This window comes from Microplitis mediator, chromosome 8, assembly GCF_029852145.1.
Source record: "Microplitis mediator isolate UGA2020A chromosome 8, iyMicMedi2.1, whole genome shotgun sequence".
NCBI lineage: Eukaryota > Metazoa > Arthropoda > Insecta > Hymenoptera > Braconidae > Microplitis > Microplitis mediator.
The window spans coordinates 15037660-15054050 of record NC_079976.1 but is presented as its reverse complement, the minus strand read 5'-3'; the positions used below and the strand labels follow the sequence as shown (position 1 = coordinate 15054050).

The 16391-nt window shown below is 39.7% G+C and overlaps 1 protein-coding gene across 2 annotated transcripts in view; it reads left to right on the top strand.

Annotated features, from left to right (window-relative positions):
* Positions 1-16391, top strand: part of LOC130673548 (neither inactivation nor afterpotential protein C-like) — a 1009353-nt gene that overhangs the window by 713521 nt on the left and 279441 nt on the right. The window lies entirely within an intron of this gene.

Here is a 16391-nt window from a genome sequence, read left to right as displayed (position 1 = left end):
CAACATCACAATCTCTGGCTCCTCGGATGATTTAGAATTATTTGAACTCTCGAATCGTTTAAAATTAATTTGAATGAGGAAATAATATCGCAATTTCTAGCATGATTCAAAATATTTCGAAGGTGAGATTTCTAAATCATTTTGAATTATTTTAAATTATGACTTTCGAATATAATACAATACGGATTTGTTGAGATTTTTCATATAATTCCAAATTAGACTTCTTAATTACTGCAGTCAATTAATCATTGGTCTTATCAACTAGATCAATTCGAACTGAAAAGCTAGGAAATAGAATTGGCACAAAAACTTTTTATTGACTTAAGTTATTTATTAAACTGATCTCGTAAAAACTAAAAGAAAAAAAACCAAACAGAAAGAATTTTTTTATTTGTTGATTTCTTACAACAAAAAAGACATGCCTGAAAAAAATCTTGATTTTGAAACAATTTAAAGATGCCATAAATCTGATTATTAATATGTCCATAAAAAATTCATGCGATGGTCCTCGAAATCCATGATAAATAAAAAATCTTGGAAGCACTTTGGGGACGGTCCTCGAAAACCGAATTATTCATGAAAAACTTTGGGGACTGTCCTCAAAGTCAAGAAATGTCCTCGAACTCCGTATTATTCATGACAAAATGTCCTCAAAGACCGAGTTATACATATATATATATATATATATATATATATATATAAATATTTATATATATATATATATATATATATATATATATATATATATATATATATATATATATATATATATATATATATATATATATATATATATAAACATATACATATATACTCGGCTGATTCAAAAGAAATGACTATTTTTTTTTTTGATATCCCCTGTGAAATATAGTCAGGGAGACCAGGAAAAACGCCTGTAAAAATCAGAGCTCTTAATATTAATATTTAGAGGTGGCGCATCGCAAATTTCTATTTCCCATTCAAATAACATAGAAAAATTATTTTTCAATTCCATAATTTTATATCTTAAGAATTAATGAACAAATTTCAATGACTGAAGCATATTTTGGTAGGAAATTTAACGCTCTACAAAGAAGGTCTCTTATCATTTTTCGATGAAACCATCTATTCAACAGTTATTGGAGCTCGAAACATAGTTGGAGAGGTTTCACTTTTCCGGTGAAACTATTGGACTTATCACAAAATTTTGGAAAGTCGTTTTTGTTGACAATTTTATTCTCTATAAATTATTTTTCGAGAAGTTTTTTAAAATTCCGCATTGATTTCTAGTTATTTTCATTTCAGTGGCGAGCTCTTGAAATCGATTGGAACCACTTTTTTCAGAGCTTGAAATTAAAATGAAAATAACTAGAAAACAATGCGGAATTCGAAAAAACCTTACTGATAATAATTTGTAGAGAACAAAATTAGAAACAAAAAAGACCCAATAACATTTTGTGATAAGTCTGATAGTTTCACCGGAAAAGTAAAACGATCTCCAACGTTGCTTCGAGCTCTAATAACTATGAAACAGATGGACTCATAGAAAGGTTTATTAACTTCAGGTATTATGGATAGGTTGCGGTGCAGTTCAAGGTATCGGGGGTCTCTGCCAAAATTAAGGAAGGCAGGACTGCATGCAAGTAAGTTGTGGATTGAGGTATTATAGGCGTAGGTTAATTCAGGTAGCCACTCATCCCATTTATTATGTTTGTCAGTCAGGTAGGATCGAATCATGATTTTTAGATTTCGATTTATTCTCTCGATTAGATTGGATTGAGGAGAATAAGGTGGTGTGGATTCATGGGTGGTCTGCGTTAAATTTAAGAATGAAGTGACTTCTTTATTTGTAAATTCAGTGCCATTATCAGAGATAACAACACGTGCAGGTCCCCATCGTGGAAAAACGTCACGTAGAAATTCTACGGCTTATCTACCAGTCGGTTCAGACGTTGCTCTTAGTTCTAAATAACGTGTGTATACGTCGCACAACACAAATAAATGTGTTTTACCGTAAGTTGAACGCGGTAACGGTCCGACGGTATCAATCGATACACATTCCCATGGTTCAGTAATAGGTCGATGACCTTCGGGAATATTAGGTGGATTGGTATCAGGTTCATGTAAAAGGCAGGTTTTGCATTTATTAACAAAGTCACGTGTGTCTTTGTACATTCCGGGACAGTAATATTTTAACGTCAGGTGTTTGTACGTTTTGTTAATGCCGAGGTGTCCAGATGTATTAGCGTCATTTACTTCTGTTAATACGTCTTCGCGATTTTCTTCAGGTACAACAAGTTTCCAATTTTCAGGTGATTCTTCTAAATAATTAAAGGGTGTTCGATGCCGATAGTAATATAATTTATCGTCAATTATTTTCCACTGTGGGAACCGGTTTGGAAATTGTGTCACGTCTTGAATTTTGCGATTATACCAGTCATAGCTGATGGCTCGATACAAAGTACGGTGTTTACAGTTTTCGATTTGAATGTTAGCGTCATCGTAAACTCGAGATAACGCGTCCGCGGCTTCGTTTTCGGTACCTTTGCGGTGAGTCATGGTGATAGGAAAACATAAGAGCTCCATGGCCCATCGCGCTAGTCGTCCGCGAGGATGTTTAATGTCTTTTAACCAGGTCAAGCTGGCGTGGTCAGTTATTACAGTTACAGGATATTGTAACCGTGCAGCAGCGATTTTAAGACGTGAGAGTGCGGCTCTCTCGCTTCTATTGGTTTTCTCTCTCTCGCTCGTATAATTTTCTCGTTTGCGTGTTCAGCTGAGTCTTGGCGGTAGTCTTAGCGCAGCAGGTGACCGAAAATCGGTCACTGCGCATAATTGGGAGGGGTCAACACGAGGTGCTGACCCGAGACAATCAATCTGAAGACGACACTTGAGCACGAGAGTTTCAATTGAGCAGTCACTTTTTCTTTCGGTTCGCTCTACTAAAAATTCTTAATTTAATTTACGCGCAACTCCATACCTTAAAGTAGTGAGTAATTAACTATTAACTTAACAAATAAATTTCATCAGTGTTTGTGGTTGTGTAAAATTTGTTTCGCCACCTGAAGGGTCAATCAAGCTTTCTACCAACTTCAAGGACAATTACCGGTGGACACTAGCAGGATTGTTGCGTAAATTTCAAATGTTCGCGCCAGAACATTTGATAACTCGACGCTCTACTATACCAGAGGTGCTGCTATCGACGCGCCCTCTGATACTCGGAATTTCAACTCGATAGCCAGCTACGCGGCAACTGGCATTACTCTACAACACTTGTGATAGAACACCACGTGCTACCAGTTTTTATTGTAATTCAATTACATCGTGTTAATTACTCTACACTATCAAGTACATCATTCTAATTGTAACTCGCTGATACACCATGTATTTGTTATCATCTATATTCTTCAATTATATCCGGTTTTTCATATATAAACTCTGTGCTCATTGCTGTGGTGACCGCGTGTTAAACTAACGTGCGGGCTATCTTCATTCACATACTCGCCATCACGTGACTTTGCAGCCACAAATAATTATTGCAATTTACAATTTACTTTATTACTCATTGCTTAATTATTTACTCGTACTCGATGTCAACTGGTATGACTGACGTCATCATTCAGTCATCCAGTAATCTTAATCTCAAAAATCAATATCAAATATTATTTGTGACTGCAAAGTAATTATTATACGTTCAGACTCGGCTCGCTAAGCATCTATTAAGTTCATACTCGGCTCTTACTCGTTCTCAATGTCGCGTATCAAAACTAATTGTGACGAAAACTCATACTCGAAATATTTGCGATCGTTGTGAATTATTAATTGTTTATAATTTATTCATTACTGCGCTCTATACTATAAATTAATTCGCGTGTATGGTGCCGTGTAAATTATAGAAAACTCATAATCAATTAAACTCAAAAACTCAATCTTTAATTCAACTGCGCTCTATGTATATAATTATAATATTTCATGTGTACGGTGCCATGCAATTTATATGAAACTCAATTAAACTCAAATGCAATCGAATAATGTTCAATAAGTGCTCTAATATAAACTCGTGATCGGCTCTTGTACTCTACGCTATTATCTGTGATTTATTTTTATTAAATATGGACAATACACCAAATAAGTGAATTTTTATTTCTTTCACCATCCCGATCCAGCAAACTTAATATTTAATGTAGTTTTTAAGTTAATATTTTACATTATGGTCCTTCGAGCCGGATCGGATGGTGGAAACCGCGTAAAGGTGATCACAGACTAAACTCGTGCTCCCACATTCTATAAACTCTAATCTTATAATCAATTCACCATATTCTCCAATTATGATGGAAAAAAATCGACAGGGGAGGGAGTTTCTAAGACGGACGCTCCAACTCCCACTCACTCCAAGCATCGTCGTCCATGAGACAAAGTGCTCCTGCTCAAACTCAATAAGAATTTGCGCTTCCGCACGACACTCAAGCACTCGACACGCACTCGCACTCGCCTACTACAAGCTCACCGCACTCAAACAACACTCTTGCCCACACTCAAGCTCAAGATATTCATGATCGCAGCACTCGTACTCATCACTCGCCCACTCAGAACTCAACAACTGGTTGTACTCAAACTCATCATTACGCTACGTTACTAGCAACTTGTCAAGTCTACGTAGTGACCAAGTTAAGTACTCATCCAATACGCATTCTCTTAGATACCGGTTCTGAAATATCTTTTGTTTCAGATTCATTGGTAAGAATGCTCAATATCTCTCGTGCTCGATCACACCTTACCATCCTAGGGATAGGTGCAGCTAAAGCTGGCCATACCAGGGGATGTGCAACTCTCACTCTGCGCTCATACCACTCGGATCAATCACTCACGATAAAGGCTCACATCCTCAGTGGTTTAACTGCTCGATTACCATCTAACCAAGTCCAAAACACCGACTTGGCACAGTACTCGCATCTCACGCTCGCAGATCCAGAGTTTGGAACCCCAGGTCCAACGGATGTCATCCTTGGAGCTGATTACTACGGCCAGGTCATCACTGGCGAGATCATCAAGTGCAAATCTCCTGGATTACTCGCTCAAAACACCATCTTTGGCTGGATTATCATTGGTCCAGTCCAAGCTCGGCTCAACAAACCACTGAGAATTCATCATGCTGTCTCCAATCATCATGATCAAGATCTTCAAGACTTACTAACTCGATTCTGGCTCCAAGAAGAGGTCAGTTCAACTCAACTACGCTCATTAACTCCCGAAGAAGAGGCTTGTGAAGCTCACTTCCGGGACACTCACACTCGAGACAGTTCTGGCAGATACATCGTCAGACTGCCATTGATATCAGACCCGCACCAGCTGGGGAACTCATACACAGCAGCTCGTCGCTGCTTACAACACCTCATGCGACGTCTTGATCATGATGCTCGGCTCAAAACACTCTACATGAACTTCATGGCAGAGTATCTCGAACTCAAGCACATGATGCCTGCGGCATCATCTACATCATCAATTCAATACTTCCTACCCCACCATGGGGTACTGAAGGAGGACAACAACAACTTCAAGATCCGTGTGGTCTTCAACGGCTCAAAACCAACCAGTTCAGGACTCTCACTCAACGACATCATGCATACCGGGCCAAAATTACTCGTTAACATCTTCGACGTACTCATCAGCTCGCGACAACACCGGTTCATCTTTATCACAGATGTCACCAAAATGTATCAACAAATTCCGGTTCACGAAAAGGACCAGGGTCTGCAACAAATACTCTGGTTTGATGAGGAAGGAAACATCATTCCCTTCAAACTCACTACAGTTACTTATGGGACGAAATCAGCTCCATTTCTCGCTGTTCGAGCCCTGCTTCAATTAGTCGAAGATGAAGGACATCGATTCCCACTCGCAATCGATCCACTCACAAAAGGACGGTATGTCGACGACATTTCCGGAGGCGCAGATGATCTCGAGTCACTGCAAGCAGATGCAGATGATATCGAGGGTCTGTGCAAGGCGGGCGGATTCCCACTCGCCAAATGGGCAAGCAATCATCGCAAACTACTTCAGCTCAATCGTGCGGAAGCGATTACACAATATAAAATTGAGGATCCAGAAGTCAGCACCAAAATTCTTGGGATGTACTGGTCTTCAAACAAGGATCAATTCTCGTTCAAACACTCGCCACCATGCTCAACTCAACCATGCACAAAACGTGCAATTCTATCAGAGATTGCTCAGATCTTTGATCCACTGGGATTCCTATCACCACTCATAATTCAAGCCGAAATGTTCATGCAGGAACTTTGGCTTGTAAAACTCGGCTGGGACACTCCATTGTCTGCAGAATTACGACAGAAATGGACTTCATTCAAAACTCAACTCGATATGATTCATATCATCAAGATTCCCAGATGGATCCACTCGTCCACGAACTCGGCTCTAGAAATCCATGGATTCTCCGATGCCTCGCAATTGGCGATGGCTGCGGCAGTATTTATCAAGGTCCTACCAACAACTCGAACTCAGAGGGCAAAGGATACGCTGCTTTGCTCTAAAACCAAGGTGGCACCGTTGAAACCCCTAACGATTCCACGCTTGGAACTCACCGCGGCTCACATGTTGGCAAAACTCGTCAAACACTGCCAGACTACACTCAACTACTCGCATGTGCCAACATATCTTTGGACCGATTCATCAATCACGCTCACGTGGATACACTCGCACCCGTCTCGCTGGAAAGACTTTGTCAGGAATAGGGTGTCATTTATTCAAGAACTAATTCCAGATGGCCACTGGAAGTTTGTCCCTGGCACTGACAATCCAGCAGATTGTGCAACTCGAGGCTTGACAACCAGTCAGCTTAAAACTCATCAACTATGGTGGTCTGGCCCATCATGGTTGCTCGAAGACTCGCCGTCCTGGCCAACCAGTCCTATTCATAAAGATGCAGATACTCACCTGGAAGAACGTCCAGTCAAATCACTCTATGTTTCGGCTCAACCACTCAACTCGTCTTGGACGCTAATGGAACGTCCAATCCCACTATTGCGTATGCTCAGAGTTACAGCAATCTGTGGGAGGGTACGCGATATAATCAAACGCATACCACACTCGACTCTCGCTCGTCCACTCACATCAACTGAAATCAACCTCGCACTCCAGTTCTGCATCAAGGAAACTCAACGTATTCATTTCTACTCTGAACTCCAATTACTCGAAAAACAGGCATCATGGCCAAAGGATCACCCATTTGCTCGGTTGGTGGCCTATCAAGACACCGATGGCATCATCCGAGTAGGGGGGAGATTGGAAAATGCTCCAAACTCAGATCAACAGAGGCACCCTGCAATTCTACCTCGTGATGCTGCTCTAACTCGACTCGTCATCTCTGATGCCCATCAGCGTACCATGCATGGTGGTACTCAACTCACACTCGCTCATACTCGACTCCGATACTGGATCATTGGTGGACGTCAACCAGTACGTTCACACATACTCAAATGTCTCGTCTGTGCTCGTCATCGAGGTGTTCGCGCTCAGCAATTAATGGGACAACTCCCAACTCAACGTGTCACTCCAGCGCCACCATTTTCTCACACTGGAGTTGATTACGCTGGTCCAGTATCAATAAAATCATGGAAAGGTCGAGGATCCAGGATATACAAGGGCTGGATCTGTGTGTTTGTCTGCCTGACCACATCAGCAGTTCACGTCGACCTTGTCAGCGACTACTCATCGTCAGGATTCATAGCAGCTCTCCGACGGTTTATTCACCGTCGAGGGATATGTACAGCACTCTACAGCGACTGTGGAACGACATTCCAAGGCGCGTACTCTGAACTCAAGCGGCTCTTCACTCAAGGCACTCAAGAATTTCATGCTCTACTCGATTGGGCCACTGTGAATCAAATCACATGGCATTTCAATCCCCCTGCTGCTCCCCATATGGGTGGTAAATGGGAAGCCGCAGTGAAATCGGTGAAACATCACCTGACTTGCACACTCGGAGAATCAGCCTTCACGTTTGAAGAACTTACGACTCTTCTAACGCAAGTGGAGGGGATTTTGAACTCGAGACCATTGGAGGCTCTATCAGACGATCCTCTGGATCCTTCATCGCTCACTCCAGGTCATTTTTTCATTGGGAGACCAATCGTTGCGATCCCTGAACCTTCACTTATGGATACAGAAGTATCAAGACTCTCTCGCTGGCAGTTCATTCAGCAACGTGTCCAGCATTTTTGGAATCACTGGACCACCAGCTATATTCAACGTCATCTGGCTCGAACCAAGTGGCATCATGCTCGCAATGACATCAAACTCGGCTCACTAGTCCTTCTCACTGATGAACGAACTCCACCAACTCGATGGCCACTCGCGAAAGTGACTGCACTCCATCCAGGGAAGGACAACCTCACTCGAGTGGTAACCATTCAAACAGCCACTGGTACTCTCACTCGTCCAATTGCCAAGCTCGCACTCTTACCACTTGCTCCAGAACCAGATGCCTAACTCAATGGCAATCTACTCACCAATCATCAGGTACTCAAGATCATAATCAGCAACTCTGTTCCTGATGGCGGGCGGAATGTTGCGTAAATTTCAAATGTTCGCGCCAGAACATTTGATAACTCGACGCTCTACTATACCAGAGGTGCTGCTATCGACGCGCCCTCTGATACTCGGAATTTCAACTCGATAGCCAGCTACGCGGCAACTGGCATTACTCTACAACACTTGTGATAGAACACCACGTGCTACCAGTTTTTATTGTAATTCAATTACATCGTGTTAATTACTCTACACTATCAAGTACATCATTCTAATTGTAACTCGCTGATACACCATGTATTTGTTATCATCTATATTCTTCAATTATATCCGGTTTTTCATATATAAACTCTGTGCTCATTGCTGTGGTGACCGCGTGTTAAACTAACGTGCGGGCTATCTTCATTCACATACTCGCCATCACGTGACTTTGCAGCCACAAATAATTATTGCAATTTACAATTTACTTTATTACTCATTGCTTAATTATTTACTCGTACTCGATGTCAACTGGTATGACTGACGTCATCATTCAGTCATCCAGTAATCTTAATCTCAAAAATCAATATCAAATATTATTTGTGACTGCAAAGTAATTATTATACGTTCAGACTCGGCTCGCTAAGCATCTATTAAGTTCATACTCGGCTCTTACTCGTTCTCAATGTCGCGTATCAAAACTAATTGTGACGAAAACTCATACTCGAAATATTTGCGATCGTTGTGAATTATTAATTGTTTATAATTTATTCATTACTGCGCTCTATACTATAAATTAATTCGCGTGTATGGTGCCGTGTAAATTATAGAAAACTCATAATCAATTAAACTCAAAAACTCAATCTTTAATTCAACTGCGCTCTATGTATATAATTATAATATTTCATGTGTACGGTGCCATGCAATTTATATGAAACTCAATTAAACTCAAATGCAATCGAATAATGTTCAATAAGTGCTCTAATATAAACTCGTGATCGGCAAGGATGGATAGACGACCAGTATCTCCTGTAAGTTTTGATATTTGGTCGCCACTTATATATATTTTATAATATTGCACGTATATTAATTTTCTCTCTTCAACGCGGTTAAAATCTGTTAATTTATTCCCGCGCGTTTCAAGCCGATAAATTTCCTAAAGTTACTCGCGATAATTACACATATATATAGAGCTAAGGGGAAAATATTGTATACATGGGGATTCGGTTAAATAAAATTAGTAATTAAACTTTTATTGAGCATCAAATTCAATCATCACCAGAGTCCTATGGATTTTAAGTTTGTTTTCAGCCGCGTGTCCGGCTCAGGACGAGCCGACCCTACCTTGAGAATACTAGTTTCCCGAAGTTGGCGACAACGACAATCGTCTTAGAGTTAAGATTAAATTAATTAATTATTAAATAAAATTAAATTCGGGAAACACTAATTAACTGTGGTTCGTGGCTACTAGACACAGAGTGGTCAGGGCCCACCGTTATAATATTGTAACGAATGTGAAACTGATCTTTTAAATATTTGAATAGCTAGAAAACAAATTCCTTCTTCTCTTGTTTTATAGATGCGCGATTAATGTCAGTCAGTCTTATATTGACAGTTAAACAGCAAACATTGTATCTCAATAAACTATGTATTGCTCTTGATTTCTTTTACTGCTGTTAATTGTGGTGTTATTATGTCTAATATAAGTGTGTTATCATTGTAGTGTATTAGTGATATTAATTTAAGATACCAATCACTACAATGTCCATCTAAATATTTCCGTAATTTTTCAAGAGCATACACGACGGCAAGGCATTCACGTTCAGTGGTGGTATAATTAGACTCGCGTTTATTTAATGGCTGCGATATTGCCGTAATTACGTGTTCGCGATCGTCACCTTGTTGGGTTAATATCGCGGCAATTCCCGAGTCGCTTGCGTCGGTGTAGAGTAAGAACGGTGAAGTATAGTCAGGTACTGACAAAGTCAGAGCGTCTAAAAGAGCTTGTTTTAATTCTTCAAAAGCGTGTTGTTTGGTTTCCATCCATTGCCAGGGCATTTTGTCGCTTGTCAATTTATTTAACGGGTTTTGTGCCCGGTAACGTCATTTAGGTGTCGACGGTACCAGTTTACCATCCCCAGGAACCTCCGTAACTGTTTTCTAGTTGTCGGGGTTGGACAAGTGCTGATAGCAGTAGTCTTTTCCTGGTCAGGTGAAACTCCTTCGCGGGAAATAATAAACCCCAAGAATTTTATCAATTCCTGACAGAAGTTACATTTTTCCCGTTTTATGTCAAGTCCAATTTGTCGAAATGTGTCAAATAATAGTTCGAGGATTATCAGGTGAATGTCGAAAGTAGGGGTGGCAATTATCCAATCGTCCATGTACGATTGAATAAAGTTTTCCCAGTAAGCCGGTAGCGATTTATGTTGTAAGAGACGTCAAAACGCCTTTTTGACTACGTCCATTGCAGCTTGGTAAGTCGCGGGGGCCGTTTTTAGACCTTGCGCCATTTTTACGAACTCGTAAAAACCTTTACCTTCAACTGCAAATGCTGTTAAGTGACGATCTTCTTCGCGTATTAATATTTGATAGTACGCGTTACTACAGTCAAGTGTCGATCGATATTCACCCTCGCGTATAACTTCGAGTACAGTATCCATGCGAACCATGGGATATGCAACAAACTTAGTTATCGCGTTTAGCGGGCGAAAATCGATACACATTCGCCAGTGCTCCGGTTTGCTTCCGTCAAAAGGTGGTAATCCCGGTAACGATTTCTTACGTACCATAACAGGTTGACAGCTCCATTCGCTGGTGCTTGGCCGTATTACCCCGTCTGCCAGCACATTATCGACAATCATATGCATGGCTTGTCGTACGATCGGTGTTCTAGGGTAATTTTTAACGCGAATGGGTTTTGAGTCGGTCAATTCGATTTTATGCTCGACCACGGTGATAGTGCCGAGAGTTGCAGTCTTCATTTTCTCAAATTCGCGATCGAGAAATTCATTTAATCGGTCTTGTTCTGCGATAATAGTTCGGTAAATTAATCCCGGTAATTTAGTGTTGGAACTGTAATAAATATCGTCAGTATGTTTCCATGTTCACGTATGATCAACGGTATTAATTTTAATGTGGTGTCGCGTCATTAATTTTAAACTGATTATTATTTCGTCAGGCGTGTCTTCGAAAATTTCGAACCAGTCCTCGATGTCAATTTTATTGATAATAAAATTCAGATAAACTTTTTCTGTACTGCGTACGATCGTATTGTCCGCGAGTATGAAAGTAGAATTCTTTTTGGCAGTCCTGAATTTTAAAATGTTATGAGGAATTAATTCAACAATTTTTCGCGAAATAAAGTTTTTGTTTGCGCCGGTGTCGAATATCGCGGTGAATGAACGTGTGAGAAAATTGAAAGTGCAGTTTATTGATCGACTTACTGCGGGTGGTGGTGGAGTGACGAGAGGTATATCCACAGGTGTGCTGCTGTGGGAATGTTCTGATATGCTGGAAGATCGGTCGGAGGTCAATTTCGTTTTTGATGAGCCGATTACACAATTCAAACTGCAGCTTGCCGTGGGTAGACAGCCAAAATTGGTATTTATGTCTGAGTTTGATGAGCACCGGATGGGTGAGCAAGGGTTTTGCGCGCTGAATCGGCACCCCATGTCGTTGGTGGAATAATCAGATGTATACGAGTCGGTGGAGTAATCAGAACTGATGCTCCCGGATACGAATTTATTATCCTGGGATAAGGTTTGACCGATGTGGTTGCTCGGTGCATCAGTTGTCCCAGGAGCTAGTGTAATTGGTTGAAGAGGCGTTAAGGGTGGTAGGTATGCGTTCGCCCCTTCTCGTGTATTGAGCATACCACTGACTCGTTTTTTGAATTGCATTCGCACTCGGTGACTAGTACTCCCACCTTGCCAAATTTTATGCACAAGTCGACCCGTGAATTGGTGCAGTCGAGTATGATATGAGCACCCTTCTCTCCGCAATTTCTGCATGTGTAGTTGGGTGAGACGGTGGAATTATTTTCCCCTCCTGAGGGTTCCGTGGGTGATCGGGATCTGCGCGGGATGTTTTTAGGTCGATCATGAAATTGAACTCGTCTAAATGTTTTGGTTTTTTCAGGTAGAGTATAATATTGCGATACTATGCTGACACTTTCTCCTTGTGAATCAGAATCTTCTGACCTCGATGATGTCTCACCCTCGTATATTCTCCTTGTATATTTAGCAGGTTTCTTGGACTCTGCTGCTGTTTTGGCTCTCTGAGCGAGTCTTTGTATCGCAGTTCGCACAGCTGAATTGTATTGTGAGTAGGTTTTGGTGTGTGGTGCCAAAGAATCAAGTTGTGCTTGTATGTCATATGCTAGTCTAGCTCTTATTACTAGCACTTGGTCTTCTTCTGATGGTGCTTTGGCCATCTCTTGGTATTTCATCATGGCTTCTTCGATGAATGTCTTAGGGTCTTCACGGTGTTGTTGGTACGTGGTCATGATTTCTTGACTTATGTTTAAGTCAGTTTTTCCCAATGTAAAATATGCGGTGTAAGACTTAGCAAAGTCTTCCCAGCAGTGCTATGAGTGTTGGTATTGTCTCACCCAGTACCCCTCAGCTTGATACATTGCGGTCTTTGCTAGTGTGAGGTGTTCTGCTTCAGTCAACCCCATCTCTCTTCCGAAGTCGATCAAAGCTCGCAGGTATTCCCGGGCTTTTAGGTTTGCACTGGGATAGGTCAGTCCCCGTTGTATCAGTGTAGCTTCAACGGCAGCTACATTTTTAGCGAAGTTCCTCTGGTTGTTATATTCCGTCCCGTGTGCTGATTGGTTAACTGTCACATGTGGGCAGTCAGTTCGCGGTTTTTAGTGGTAACTGGAATTCGCGTTGGGCACAGTAGGGCGAGGAGAGGCTGGTAGTGGTGGAGGACCGGATACGTGAGGAGTAGGTCGAGAATTACACGCGTCAGCAACTTCTCGAATTATTTCGGCGGTGATGGCTGCAGGATTAACGTTTAAATCGGATAATTTGTCCATGTTCATTTCTTCGAGTTATCGAAGATCTTCCAATCCCAAATCTCCACGAGTACGCGCTCTTTTTAACATGTAGGTGGTACAGCGAGCATACAAGGCAACGGTTTGGTTGGTCTCACTTTGATTGGTATTTAATTGGGCGAGGTATTGTTAGACGTCGTCCATATTCTTCTGTAATTGCTTTATTTGTCTCTGCGAGTTATGATGACCCTGGATACACTCGTCTATTTGTATACTCAGTTGGCGTATTATAGCGTCATTAGATATGAATCGACGGTCAATTTTTGTTGTTAAGTTGTGCCGGTCAAGTGATGAGGGTATTGACGACAACAAAGTTTGTTGATCGTGCCCGTCTGGTGTTATTTGACCGGGATCATTTTCAATTACTTGAACGGTTGCGTTAATAGGAAGTTGTGGATTTACTGAACCGTCTTCGATGTTATAAAAGTCGTTGAAACCCTCATGCATCGTGTTGGGGTGGTTTTTTCGATGCCCCATATTTGTAAAGTAGGTTACGCGGTGTTCAGTCAGTGATAAGTTACGAGGTTTTTATTTTTATTATTTATGTTTTATCACGTAGTATTTTTATTATCGGTACACCGGTCGAATTTATTTATTTAGTTATTGTAAATGCAGATAAATGGGTCGTCCAGTTGTATTTGTTATTCTGGTCGCGTAATTTCAAGTGTTATTGTCAATTAAAATTATACGTTTTAATTACGCGTGTATTTTCCCGCAGTATGAATTTTATTGCCGTGCGTTGCTATCTCAGTGATGGCTGAATAAAAGTTAAGGATTATTTATTTTATTTTCTTTTTATCAAACAATAAAAGGAAGTATAAAGTTCAGCTACCATTCGTGTGTTAATAAATAAATGGTTTTGATACTTACAGGATGTGGATAGGTTATTTTATGTTCTTTGTATTTTTAAATGTATATTTTTTTCCAAATAATGATTTTTTATATTTAAATAATGTTCAGGTAGTGGATAAACGAGTAGAGGTTATATGATCTATTGAATTAAATGAATAAATTAGATATAAATTAAATAAATAGTAGGTTAGACCCACGTGTTAAATATAATAATTGTTACCTTGGGATATTAAATTATAATCAGAAGGATTATAATATTCAATTAGTTTTTTTCAATAATTATTGCGTTTATTTTAACAATATTATTAAACGTGTAAACTTTTAATCTTTGATTATTTATTTCAATAAATAAATGCAATGGATAGCGTGATTGTATGCCGGTAATAATACGTTAGATATGCGATAGCGTGTAGAGTATGCTATATAGCTATTGTATCGATTTATCGAAGTTCGAGTTGGGACGTAAAAGGATTGGGTGAATACTTTTACTTTCAGTGAGTATAGGTGGACACAGGGGAAGCGGGAGGCTGTGATTGGTGCGTAGTCTGTGGAGCATGCGCGCTCACAAGTTATACTTTACTTTCGCTTTCGCTGGGGTCACTATACTTTGAAGTGACTACGCTGTTGTTGTTTTGCTGTATGTATAGGTCTGGAAAATATTCACGTACACTGAGCCGGGCCGCAGAAAGGATCTCTGTTACAGAGTTGCTTTGGTAATTAACTTCCGTTTCCGGTACAATGTTTCCTTTTAGTCAATGGCGGTTTTTCTGGTTATCTGTAATATATCGAAAAACAGCACTTAATATGTCCACCACTTTTTAACTTCCCGCTAAGAAAATTAAAAATTTTCAAAATTCAGGAAGTTATTGGTTTCGGTCCGATTTACGAAAATCGAATTTCCATCAGATGTTGACGTTTTGAGGTCCTAGAAGGTATTCTGACTAATCTCAAGATTATGTCCGAGTGTATGCATGTGTGTACGTACGTACGTACGTATTCGTAACTCTTGAACGGATGAACCGATTTTGATCTTTGAGGTGTCATTCGACGCGGCTTGTTAATATCTTAAAGCCGTAAAAATTTGAACTTTATCGGTAGTGTGCGTTCAGAGATATTTCAAAAATAAAATTTTTTCGAAAATGTTTTATTTGGATAACTTTTAATTTGCTCGATGGATTAATTTCAAAATCTAATCAGCTCTAAAGCTCTATAAGCCGCGTCGAATGCCATCTCAACCATCAAAATCGGTTCATTCGTTCAAGAGAATCCGTTGACGAAAGAATTAAAAACAAATTTTTTTATTGGTTTTTTCAAAATTTCTTAAAAAGGACTCGATAAATCGATTTCAAAATTTGATCAGCTTTAGAACTTGATAAAATACGTCGATTCCCGCCCCAACTATCAAAATCGGTTAATTCGTTCGCGAGATATCGTGGGAGAAAGAAATGCTAAAAAATGGTTTTTTACAAAACAATGGCATATAAAAGTATTTGCGAGCTCGAAGAGCTTGAAAATGTATTCACAATAATGTTTTCGAGCTCAACGAGCTCGAAAACAGCGGGAAGTTTTGGGGCTGGCCCGCAGGGTCAGCTTATAGACCGATTTTTTTTTTCAGGTTTTATTTTGAATTTATGATTTTAATTATAAATGTTTTAAATCCGATATATTTTTTTTTGTCATTTATATTTTTACTTTATTATTTGCTGTTCAGTTTTTACTGAGTAATAAAATATTTTGTGATATATTTTTTTTTGTTATCTCCGGTTATTATCTCTCAAAGATTTTACAGGTTCTTTGAAGCAGTTGCTAAATAAAATCAGATTTTATTTATCACTTGTGTTTTTATTATTTTTTTTTTTTTTTTTTTTAAGTCGTAAATATAAATTTAATACTTTCCTGGAGTAATTAAATATTGCTCCAGTTTTGTTTCTCGACTCTCCTTTTTCCAAAGGGATTATTTTAGTCGGTCATTATT